Raw genomic sequence first — 11,049 nt, 5'->3', positions numbered from 1 at the left:
TCCCATAATTGCCTGGTTTACAGAAAACAGGCTTATTTCCTGACCAATGAACATCCACCAAGAATTACTCCCCATCCTCAAGCCAATGAACTTAATACTTTTGGATTCTGGTCAGACTTACTTCTGGTCCATAAACACAACTCTGCCCAAACCCTCAACGGACTTGCTTGTATCTTGCTACATCATATGTTTCTCAAATTGCAACTCAATTTCTGGTAATTCGAGCTTGCCTTGGTTTGCCTCTATTTAGGTTGACAGGTTGGATACGTGGGTGAAGGAGAAGGGATAATCATGGACGACTGCTGGTTTCTGGCTAGAGCAACTGGGTGGGTGGTTGACTATTTCTTGAAATAGGGGAGTGGGGTTATGAAGGAAACAGTTTGGGGGGGTTAGGTCAAAAGCTTCACTTTGGTCATGTTGAGTCTGAGATATATACAAGACTTCAGAGTGGAGGTGTCAGGTTAGCAGTTGGATACACAAATTAGGAGCTCAGGGAGAGATCCAGGCCAGAGACAGAGATTTGGCAGTCATTTTAGGTAGATGTATTCAGAGTCCTGGAACTAAATGAGATCTCCTAGGGAGATAGTATAGATGGAGATGAGAAGAACCATCATGGAGCCATGGGGCATACCAGCATTTTGAGGGAGGGCAGAGGAGGAGCAAAGGAGGTGAGATTAGGGCGGTTTGAAGGGATGAGGAAAACCAGGGAGTAGAAGTAGAGGAAGGAATGAAGGAGGAAGTAACTCTGGAGAACTGCAGTAAGGACAGGCAAGATGAGGACATGGAAGTATCCTTTAAATTTGCTAGCACCTAAGTCATTGGTGACCTTGAGCAGTCTTGGTAAAGTATTGAAGATGAAAGTCAGAGTAGAGAGAGAAGTGGGATATTGTTTACAGATACATACATATGCGATAAAAGAATAAAGATATGCCTGGGAATGATAAACACTAAGATTCAAGAGAGCAGTTGCCTCTGGCAGAGAGAGTAAAGTGGTTGGAGAGGGGTACTTCAACAAAATAGAATTTTGTTTTTTAACATGAATCATGGGTATACATGATGTTCATTATGTTATTTTCTGTGCCTCCTGAGTTAGGAGGGCAATATAAATTCAGACCCATCCCCACCTTTTTTGCTTTTTCCACCTGTGGGTCCAAGTAGTTGCAAACTTCCTTGCTGCTTCCCAAGGCCCTTGGGGCAATTGGGGTTTTGCAGGGGGCATTTCCAGTTCCTCAACCTTGGGCAGACCTAGTGAATTTCTCCTGGCCCTGCATGGGTGATAAAACTCCAGCCCTCATAACTTGTTTCTGATTCCAATACCCTCCTGTTATAGGAACCTGAAGTCAAGGACTTAACACCGAGTGGTCCAAAAACAGTAAAACCTACAGGAAACTCTGAGTCTCCAAAGTCGAGAATTCCTTTTGTGCCAAAAATGAAGAGAGTAGTCAGAGCAGCAAGGGGAACTGACCCAGAAGAGTCCTATGGTCTGAGAATAATGAAACCTCTAGGACTTTCAGAAAAACAAAGCCATTAAATTGGGGACACTTATGTGTGCCAGGGACTCCAACATATTACCATGTACCTATCACCACAATAGAGAGAAAAAGAAGCCCTCCCTTCCTTGAACTGGTAATAGAACAATCAGAGTCTATAAAATTGGTATGCTTTACATCAAAAAAATAGCAAGTTAAAAAAAATCATTGTAAAAGGATAGAACAATATGTTTAAAAAAAAGACATATATGAAAAAAACAAAAACTAGAAACACTTTAAAAGTACAGCCACTGAAATAAAAAAACCTCTGGAACTGTACTACAGTTTCCAATTAATTAAATGATTCAGTGGATGCTAGGTGAAAGGTTACTGAGTACAGGATGTTTGTATGGTGCCGGAGTATTGCTCCACAGATTATTTGTTAACAATTTGTAAAGGGAAAGCACACCTTTACATGAAAAAACGTGGCAGTCACCATTATAACCAAGTGATCAAACAGTATCACCAGTAGTGAGGCACCCTGACATTAAGTGTCTCCTGATAGGATACAAGATGAAGTACACAGCATCATCTAGGAGATAATGATGCCAAAAATGTGTAAGCTAAATCCAGTCCAGCCTCTAGACTTAGGTTTTATTCATTAGTTTTTTCTGAACTACTTGAAAGTTGTGTTAAACACAATTCAACCGAGTAAATTTGAAGATCTAATTGGCGATTACACTGGTGACTCATGAATCGGGCAGCATCCCATTTAGCAACTAGGAGGGTGCTCTAAGTGGTTGTATAAAATGGAAGGTTTTTATAGGAAGGAGGGTGGGGCAAGGGAGCTATTAGCAAAAGAGAAGAAAGGATTATTTTTAGGCCAGGACATCTTTTTGTGGGGGAAGGAACTGGCAAGGGTTTTATTATACAGATTGACTCTTCTTTCTCTGGGGAATGAAGAAGGCCCATTTGGCAGATTACCTCATTGATGCTGACTAGAAAATTCCAGAATAAGTGATTAAGATTACATTTCCAGTGAAGGTTGAAACTGCCATAGGTTAGGTATTAAATCTAGGATTGGTGTCATGGGCTTTAGCACAAGTGACACCATTTTGGGCCTGTGGTTTTTCTCTTTAACAGTTGCAAACATCATGACTCTTTAGCTCTAAGTATTTCAACATGCATCTCCCAAGAATAAGACCATTCTCCCACATAATTACAGTATCATTATTATACTTAAAAAATTGAAAATAATTCCCTAAAGTCTTTTATATCTAGAAATGAGATTTGTTTTTAAATTATTCAATAATCCAGTGGGCCAGCAGTGAGGGATGGGGAGACAGGAAATAACTGTGGCCATGAATTGATGATAGTAGATGCAGGCTAATGGAAAATGGTGTCTTTGCACTTAACGTTTATTTGTTTGAAAAATTTTTTTAAAGATTTTTTTTTTTTTGCTGTGGACCATTTTTAAAGTCTTTATTTAATTTGTTACAATATTGCTTCTGTTTTATGTTTTGGTTTTTTGACCATGATGCATGTGGGATTCTAGCTCCGCGACCAGAGATCGAACTCAAACCCCCACCCCCTGCATTGGAAGGCGAAGTCTCAACCACTGGACTGAAGAGGGGTTGAGGATTTGAAAAACTAGAGTGAAAACCGAGAAATCCATGAGAAGACGGAAGGTAGTTGGGGGCCAGTTGTGGGGAATCTGTGACTGTAGCCAGAGTGGAAGGGTGTCAGATGCCTTGAGATGGGGGTGAGGCTGAGGGAGAGCTATTTCAGTTGTGCTCACCTGTGCCTCTCCCCTCCTCACCCCCACTCCCCATGACCCTGGGTGGATCATTACCTGCCTCATTGCCTCATGAGGCTGTAAACTCAGCACTCTAGCCTGACTAGGTAGGGCTAGACCAGTGGACCTTAAACATTACCTCCCCACTTGCTTCATATCCTAGGGTCTGGGCCTTAGCCTTCCCCTGAATTCACTGACACCCCTAAAATAATAGGAACTCAAAGGGAAACATATTTGCAATGAAAGAAAAACAACAAACAGAGAAACCTATATTAGATGAAGCTGAGTTAATAGACCTGGTCAAGTTTAAAATAAGTATAATAAATATCCTCAAAATATAAGGGAGGATATTGTTAACCTAAGGTAGGAACAAACAAGAAGAATCAGTTGGAAATACTGGGAATGAAAAATTTAATAGTTGAAATCCATACATGGATTGAATAGCAGAATGGTTACAGCCAAAATGAAACAATGAGCAATAAGATCAGGGTGAGGATTCTTCCAAACGGCATCAGGAAGGGATAAAGAAAACAAGAAAGATAGAAAACAAATGAGCTAGTTGTTTTTTTTGTTTTGTTTTGTTTTTTGGTTTTTTTAATTTATTATTATTATTTTAAATTAATTTATTTAATTATTTTTGGCTGTGTTGGGTCTTCGTTTCTGTGTGAGGGCTTTCTCCAGTTGCAGCAAGCGGGGGCCACTCTTCATCGCGGTGCGCGGGCCTCTCACCATCGCGGCCTCTCTTGTTGCGGAGCACAGGCTCCAGACACACAGGCTCAGTAGTTGTGGCTCACGGGCCTAGTCGCTCTGCGGCATGTGGGATCCTCCCAGACCAGGGCTCGAACCCATGTCCCCTGCATTAGCAGGCAGACTCTCAACCACTGCGCGACCAGGGAAGCCCCCTGAGCTAGTTGTTTATGACCCACACTGTTGGTGACTAATTCTGCAGCCGTTCCCAGCCCCCTTCTCCCTTACTTATCTCCACATTGGAGATAGAAAAAGAAGGGACTGAAATGAGGACCATTTGCTTGTAATATGTCCTCCCCCTTTTTTCTTGCCTTGGACATGGATGTTTTGTCTGGAGCTGTGACAGCTGTCTTGCGATCATGAGGTAGGTTGATAGTCATCAGATCAAAAAAATTCAACACACTCAGGACAGCCAAGTAGGAAGGCAGGAAGAGCCCAAGAAGGTTCTTGGTGGCTGAACAGTTGAACTAATGCCAGCAACCACCTACAATCCAACTCCTTGCTATGTAACTACAAACAAAAGAAAAGAAAACAAAAACCCACGTGTTTATTTTTTAAAAATATTTATTTATTTATTTGGCTGCGCTGGGTCTTAGTTGTGGCGTGTTTATTTGCAGCATGCAAACTCTTAGTTGAAGCATGTGGGATCTAGTTCCCTGACCAGGGATCAAACCCGGGCCCCCTGAATTAGGAGCATGGAGTCTTAGCCACTGGACCACCAGGGAAGTCCCCCAACTTGCTTATTTAAGCCACCATTATTCATGTTTTCTTTAATCAGTAACTGAAAACATACCTAACTAAAATATTCCTAACTGATGCCTTGTTCAATAATTTGAAAAAGAACTACAAAGTTGAGATTCAAAGAAATGAGAGGGGAAAAGGTAGAAATCAGTGAAAAAGAGATTTAAAAGAAGTATTTTAGGACTTCCCTGGTGGCCCAGTGGTTAAGAATCCACCTGCCAATGCAGGGGATACGGGTTCAAGCCCTGGTCGAGGAAGATCACACATGCCGTGGAGCAACTCAGCCCGTGTGCCACAACTACTGAGCCTGCACTCTAGAGCCCGCGAGCCACAACTACTGAGCCTGGGCGCCTAGAGGCTGTGCTCTGCAACAAGAGAAACCCGCGCACCGCAACAAAGAGTAGCCCCAACTCTCCACAACTAGAGAAAGCCAAAAATAAATACATAAATAAATTTTAAAAAAATGAAACTACATGAAATAGTAGAAGAAAACATGAGTGTATTTTTCTTAATAATCCGTGTGTGAAGAAAGCCTTTTGAACTATAACTCAAAATCCAGAAGAGACAAAAGATTTATAAATTTGACTCCATTAAAAAACACCTGCTTGGCCAAATGAAAAACTGGGAGAGAATATTAGCAACTTAACAATACATGGCAGATAAAGAACTAATGTCCTTAACACACAGAGAGCTCTTTAAAATAAAGGGAAGCTTTTCCTTTCTGTGATGCATGGCTGAAAGATGGCAATGCAGGTTTCCGAGAAAAATTGAGGGGAAAGAGTAAACATAAAAATGGACAAAAGATATAAACAGAAAATACACACACACAAAAGATACAAAAGTGAAAAATATACTCAACTTCTCTTATAAAAAAGAGAAAAAATACTCAACTTCACTTATAAAAAAGAGAAATGCAAATTAAAACTACACTGAGATACCATTTTTCACCATTTAGATAGGTAGAAATTTAAAAACTTGACAACATCCTGTTGACAAAGCTGTGGGGAAACAGACACCCTCATATGTTGCTGGAGGGAGCACACTTGGAAACAAACTATAGAATTTGGCAGTATTTAACAAAACTACATGTGAATTTAGACTTTGACTCAACAATTCACTTCTGAGAATTTATCCCAAAATACACACTTAGAAATATGAAAAAACATATGCACAAAGCTATTAGTTCAGTATTATCCGTAATAGCAAAATTCTGTAAACAACTGAAATTCCCACCTATAGGGACTGACTGAATAAACTATAGTATGTCCACACAATGGAGTACTGTGCAGCCACAAAAGAATGAGGGAGATCTCTATAAACTGATGTTGCTTGATTTCCAGGGTGTATTATTAAGTGAAATAAGTAACGTGTATGTTACCTTTTGTTAAAGGAAATAAAATATGTGTGATAATAATGATGATAATTTTTTTTTTCTTCAAAAAGAAACACGTAAAGATAAACCAGAAACTAATGAACACAGGGGAACACAGGGTGGAGGGGATGGGGTGGAGAGGATAAGGCCAAAAGTGACACTTCTCTTGAGTTTATTTATTTATTTTTATACTTATTTTATTTATTTTTTTAAATTTTAGGCTGCATTGGGTCTTCATTGATGCATGTGGGCTTTCTCTCGTTGCGGCGAGCGGGGGCTACTCTTATTGCATTGCGCAGGCTTCTCATTGTGGTGGCTTCTCTTTGTTGCAGAGCACAGGCTCTAGGCGCATGGGCTTCAGTAGTTGCAGCACGCAGGCTCAGTAGTTGTGGTGCATGGGCTCAGTAGTTGTGGTGCATGGGCTCAGTAGTTGTGGTGCCCAGGCTTAGTTGCTCCACGGCATGTGGGATCTTCCTGGACCAGGGATGGAACCCGTGTCCCCTGCATTGGTAGGTGGATTCTTAACCACTGTGCCACCAGGGAAGTCCACTTCATAATTTTAAAATAGAAAAAATAGAAAGGTTTTTAAAACGAGGGACTTTTTTTTTTTTAATTTTTTTTTTGCCACGCCGTGCAGCATGCGGGATCTTAGTTCCCTGATCAGGGATCAAACCTGTGCCCCCTGCATTGAGAGTGCGGAGTCTTAACCACTAGACCACCAGGGAAGTCCCAATGAGGCACTTTTTAACTCCAGGAAAATAAAAAGTTATACATGGTAAGAAAGGTAATCATAGAACTCTAATTGGCTTGGCTCAAACAATATTGAATGTTGAAATACAATCACATGGGGATGATGGGCATGGGGAAGAAGGGGTGCGAGGGAGAAAACATCCTCATCTTGCTTGATGGTAAGTGTCAGAAACAAGGCAAAACACCTAAAATGTAGTTGCTTGTGCTAAACCGCACATCACCAGACTGAGGCTTAATTACAGTTTTGGTTCTCCCAGAAATGGAATCTTAAACCAGTCAGTCAGGATTTGCCTGGTCAGTACTAGTAAGGTCATCTGCCTGATAGACCCCTGCCCTCCCCTAAAGGAAAGGAACTTTGTCACGACCAACCCGACTTTTGGCAGAGTACAACTTCCTCGTTCCTGCTCCCTTCTGCTTATAAAAGTCTTTCATCTTGTACAGCTCCTCCGAGCTCCTTTCTCTCTGCTACATTGGACAGTGCCCAGTTCATGAGTCATTGAATAAAGCCAATAAGATCATTAAAATTTGCTCAGTTGAATTTTGTTTTTTTAATATAAATCAAGAAATAATGTTTAAAATTAGTGACTTAACCAACGAGGACCTACTGTATAGCACACAGGACTATGCTCAATATTTTTTAATAACCTATAAGGGAAAAGAATCTGAAAAAGAATATATATATATATATATATATATATATATATATATATATATATATATATGTAACTGAATCACTGTGCTGTACATCTGAAGCTAACACAACATTGTAAATCAAGTATAAGTCAATAAAAATTTTTTTTAATTTTTTAAAAATAAAAAATAAATAAAATTAGTGACTTAGGCAACAGTATAGTCTGTTATTCTGAAACACAGGCCATATCCAGTAGAAGAAACAGCTGAGAGTTAACAGCGGTTGCTTCTGATGACAGAAATGGGGTGTGAGGTGGAATGTAGAGAAAAAGTGAGTAATTGTTTGTTTGTTTTTAAATGCTATTTAGCAGTATCTGCCTTCTGCTTTGAATACTGCCTGTGGTGAGGAGATAACTTGCTGGTTCTGGAGATCTTGATAGTGCCTATTAAGGGACAAGCCAAGGTATTACAGTTTAGGACTCCTGAGAAGAAATTCAGCTCCCATTCAGCACTGCCCCTTCCCTTACACCACTCTCTTCCACTGCTTGAATTATGATTACAGTATTTATGTTTTTCCAGGCACATGAATAATTTCCCCTAGATTGTGTACTCTTTTTTAAAAATTTTATTGAAGTATAGTTGATTTACAATGTTGTGTTAATTTCTGCTATACAGCAAAGTGATTCAGTTACACATATATATTCTTTTTCATATTCTTTTCCATTATGGTTTATCAAAGGATATTGAATATAGTTCCCTGTGCTATAGAGTAGGACCTTTTTGTTTATTAGATTGTGTACTCCTCGAAGACAACTCAGTTTGATTTGTCTGCCTCCTTCCTTCTTCCATTTTCCATTCTTTTTTCTTGCCTACCATCTCTCTCCCTCCCTCCCTCCCTCTCTCTCTCTCTCTCTCTGCCTCTCTTTCTTTCTCTTTTCATAGCAGCCCTGTCTGTCTGTCTGTCTGTCTATCTGTCTATCTATCTGTCTATCTATCTATCTATCTATCTATCTATCTATCTATCTATCTATCTATCTATCATCTTTGGCCCTCACGAGATGATTATTCTCCTGGGTTCATGACATTATCATCAGTGGTCTATGGAAGGCTCCTCTTGCTATTCATTCATTTATCTATTTATCTTTAATTATTTCTTTATTTCATTCTCATTCGCCTTCTTTTCCCAGGCAAATATCCCACTATGTTTAATATATATCTTCTTGTTTTTTGTTCTTATAAAATGGGTATTGTGTGCATGTATTATTTACGTGCTAGGATTTTAAAAGTTATATTAATATTATTGTATCGTGCATCTCATTTTTATCACTAAACATTCTATTTTTGATGCAATGTGACATCTAATATATTATTTCCAACTGTTGCATAATAGTACATTTTACCCATTTTACCTGCTGTTCTCCCAGTGATGGATGTCAGGTTGTCTCCAAAGATGCTGCAGACAATGCTCCATAAAATAAAATTAGGCCTTTATTTCACATCATACAGAAAAAAAATCTAGATAATTAGGGATTCAATTGTAAAAACGTTAAAACTTTTAGAAGAAAATACGACTATATTTTTATAACGTTAGGGTAGGGAAAGATTTCTTAAAATCTAGAAAACTATAAAGTGAAAATTCATGAATTGAATATATTAAAACTTCTGTATGATAATAAACAAATAAAAAAACAACTGACAGACTACAGGAAATAACTTGCAATACATATAAACTGTCAAAGGTTTAGTTTCCTCAATATAAAGAGTAAGAACCCCTACAAGTCAATAAGCAAAAGATAAAAAACAAGTTAAAAATGGATAAAAGACCAGAACAGGCAGTTCCGGGAATGGGAAACTGGAATTACCAATAAACATGAGAAGATACTCACATGTATTTCTCTCTATGTATTTTTAAAAGATTACTTGTTACCTAAGTCTCTGAGTGTTAAAACACATCTTCTGGGTTGAATTATTATCATTCTAAGTACATGATTGATCAAAACAAGATAAGAATTTTCAACCTAAAAAGTAAAAAGTAAAGTAAAAAACAAAGTAAAAATTTACTAAAAAGTAAAAATTTATTGGAAATACATCTAATGAGATGAACAAACTTTTATTTTTCAGTTGGTATACATAAAGTGAGACAGAGTTTGTTGCCAATTCTATTCTTATTTTTGTTTTCACAAGTAAAAGATCTAAGAAACCTTAAAATAAATAAATAGATTGGAGTTGGAGAGAGTTTTTTATAGTAATGTCACTATATGTCCCTTTGTTGGATGTCCTAGGCATTGTGGTATACTCAAACAATGGAATACTGTGCAGAAAATAAAATGGATGTACTGGAACTAGGTTTACAGATACCAACACAAATAAATCTTGAAAATGTAATGTTGAATTTTAAAAAAAAGGAAGTTAGGGACTTCCCTGATGGTCCAGTGGGTTAGACTCAGCACTCCCAATGCAGGGGGTCTGGGTTCAATTCCTGGCCAGGGAACTAGATCCTGCATGCATCCAGCAACTAAGAGTCTGCATGCCACAACTAAGAAGTGCACATGCCACATCTAAGATGTGCGCATGCCACAACTAAGAAGTCTACATGCCACAACTCTGAGCCCGCATGCTGCAACTAAAAAAAAAAGATCCTGCATGCCACAACTAAAAAAAAAAAAATCCCGCATGCCGCAACGAAGATCTCGCGAGCTGCAACTTAGACCCAGTGCAGCCAAAATAAATAAATAAATATCTTTCTTAAAAAAGGAAGTTACAGGGAATTCCCTGGCGGTCCAGTGGTTAGGACTCTGCACTTTCACTGCTGAGGGCCCAGGTTCAATCATTGGTCAGGGAGCTAGGGGAGCTAGGATCCCCAGAAGCCCCACTGTGTGGCCAAAAAAAGGAAGTTACCAAAGGATGGATGAAGTAAGATATTTATATTAAATATATATTTCTTTAATTAATTAATTATTTTAATGATTTGTTTATTTATTAATTATATTAATAATTATATTAAATTTAAAAAACACATAACTTGGGACTTCCCTGGTGGTGCAGTGGTTAAGACTCCGTGCTCCCAATGCAGGGGGCCTGGGTTTGATCCCTGGTCAGGGAACTAGATCCCACGTGCATGCTGCAACTAGGGAGCCGGTGAGCCGTAACTAAGGAGCCCCCCTGCTGCAACTAAGACCCAGTGCAACCAAATAAATAAATAAAATAAAATAAGTATTAAAAAAAGACATGAAAAACACATGACTGACATTGTTGGTGGATGGAGGACACACCAACTTCAGCGGAGTAGGTATCAATGGATAGAGGGGGAGTAAATGGGATTGGGGGAACAAATGCAGGCTTTAAATGTGTATATAAGGTTTTGGTTTTTGTTTTGCTTTTATAAGAGAACATCCACACTTTTTTTTTTTTTTTTTTTAATTAATTTATTTATTTATTTATTTTTGGCTGTGTTGGGTCTTCGTTTCTGTGCGAGGGCTTTCTCTAGTTGCGGCGAGTGGGGGCCACTCTTCATCACAGTGCGCGGGCCTATCACTGTCACGGCC

Source organism: Balaenoptera acutorostrata, chromosome 1 (genome assembly GCF_949987535.1).
Source record: "Balaenoptera acutorostrata chromosome 1, mBalAcu1.1, whole genome shotgun sequence".
Taxonomy (NCBI): domain Eukaryota; kingdom Metazoa; phylum Chordata; class Mammalia; order Artiodactyla; family Balaenopteridae; genus Balaenoptera; species Balaenoptera acutorostrata.
The sequence above is the reverse complement of the archived record's forward strand: the minus strand, read 5'-3'. Positions refer to the sequence as shown.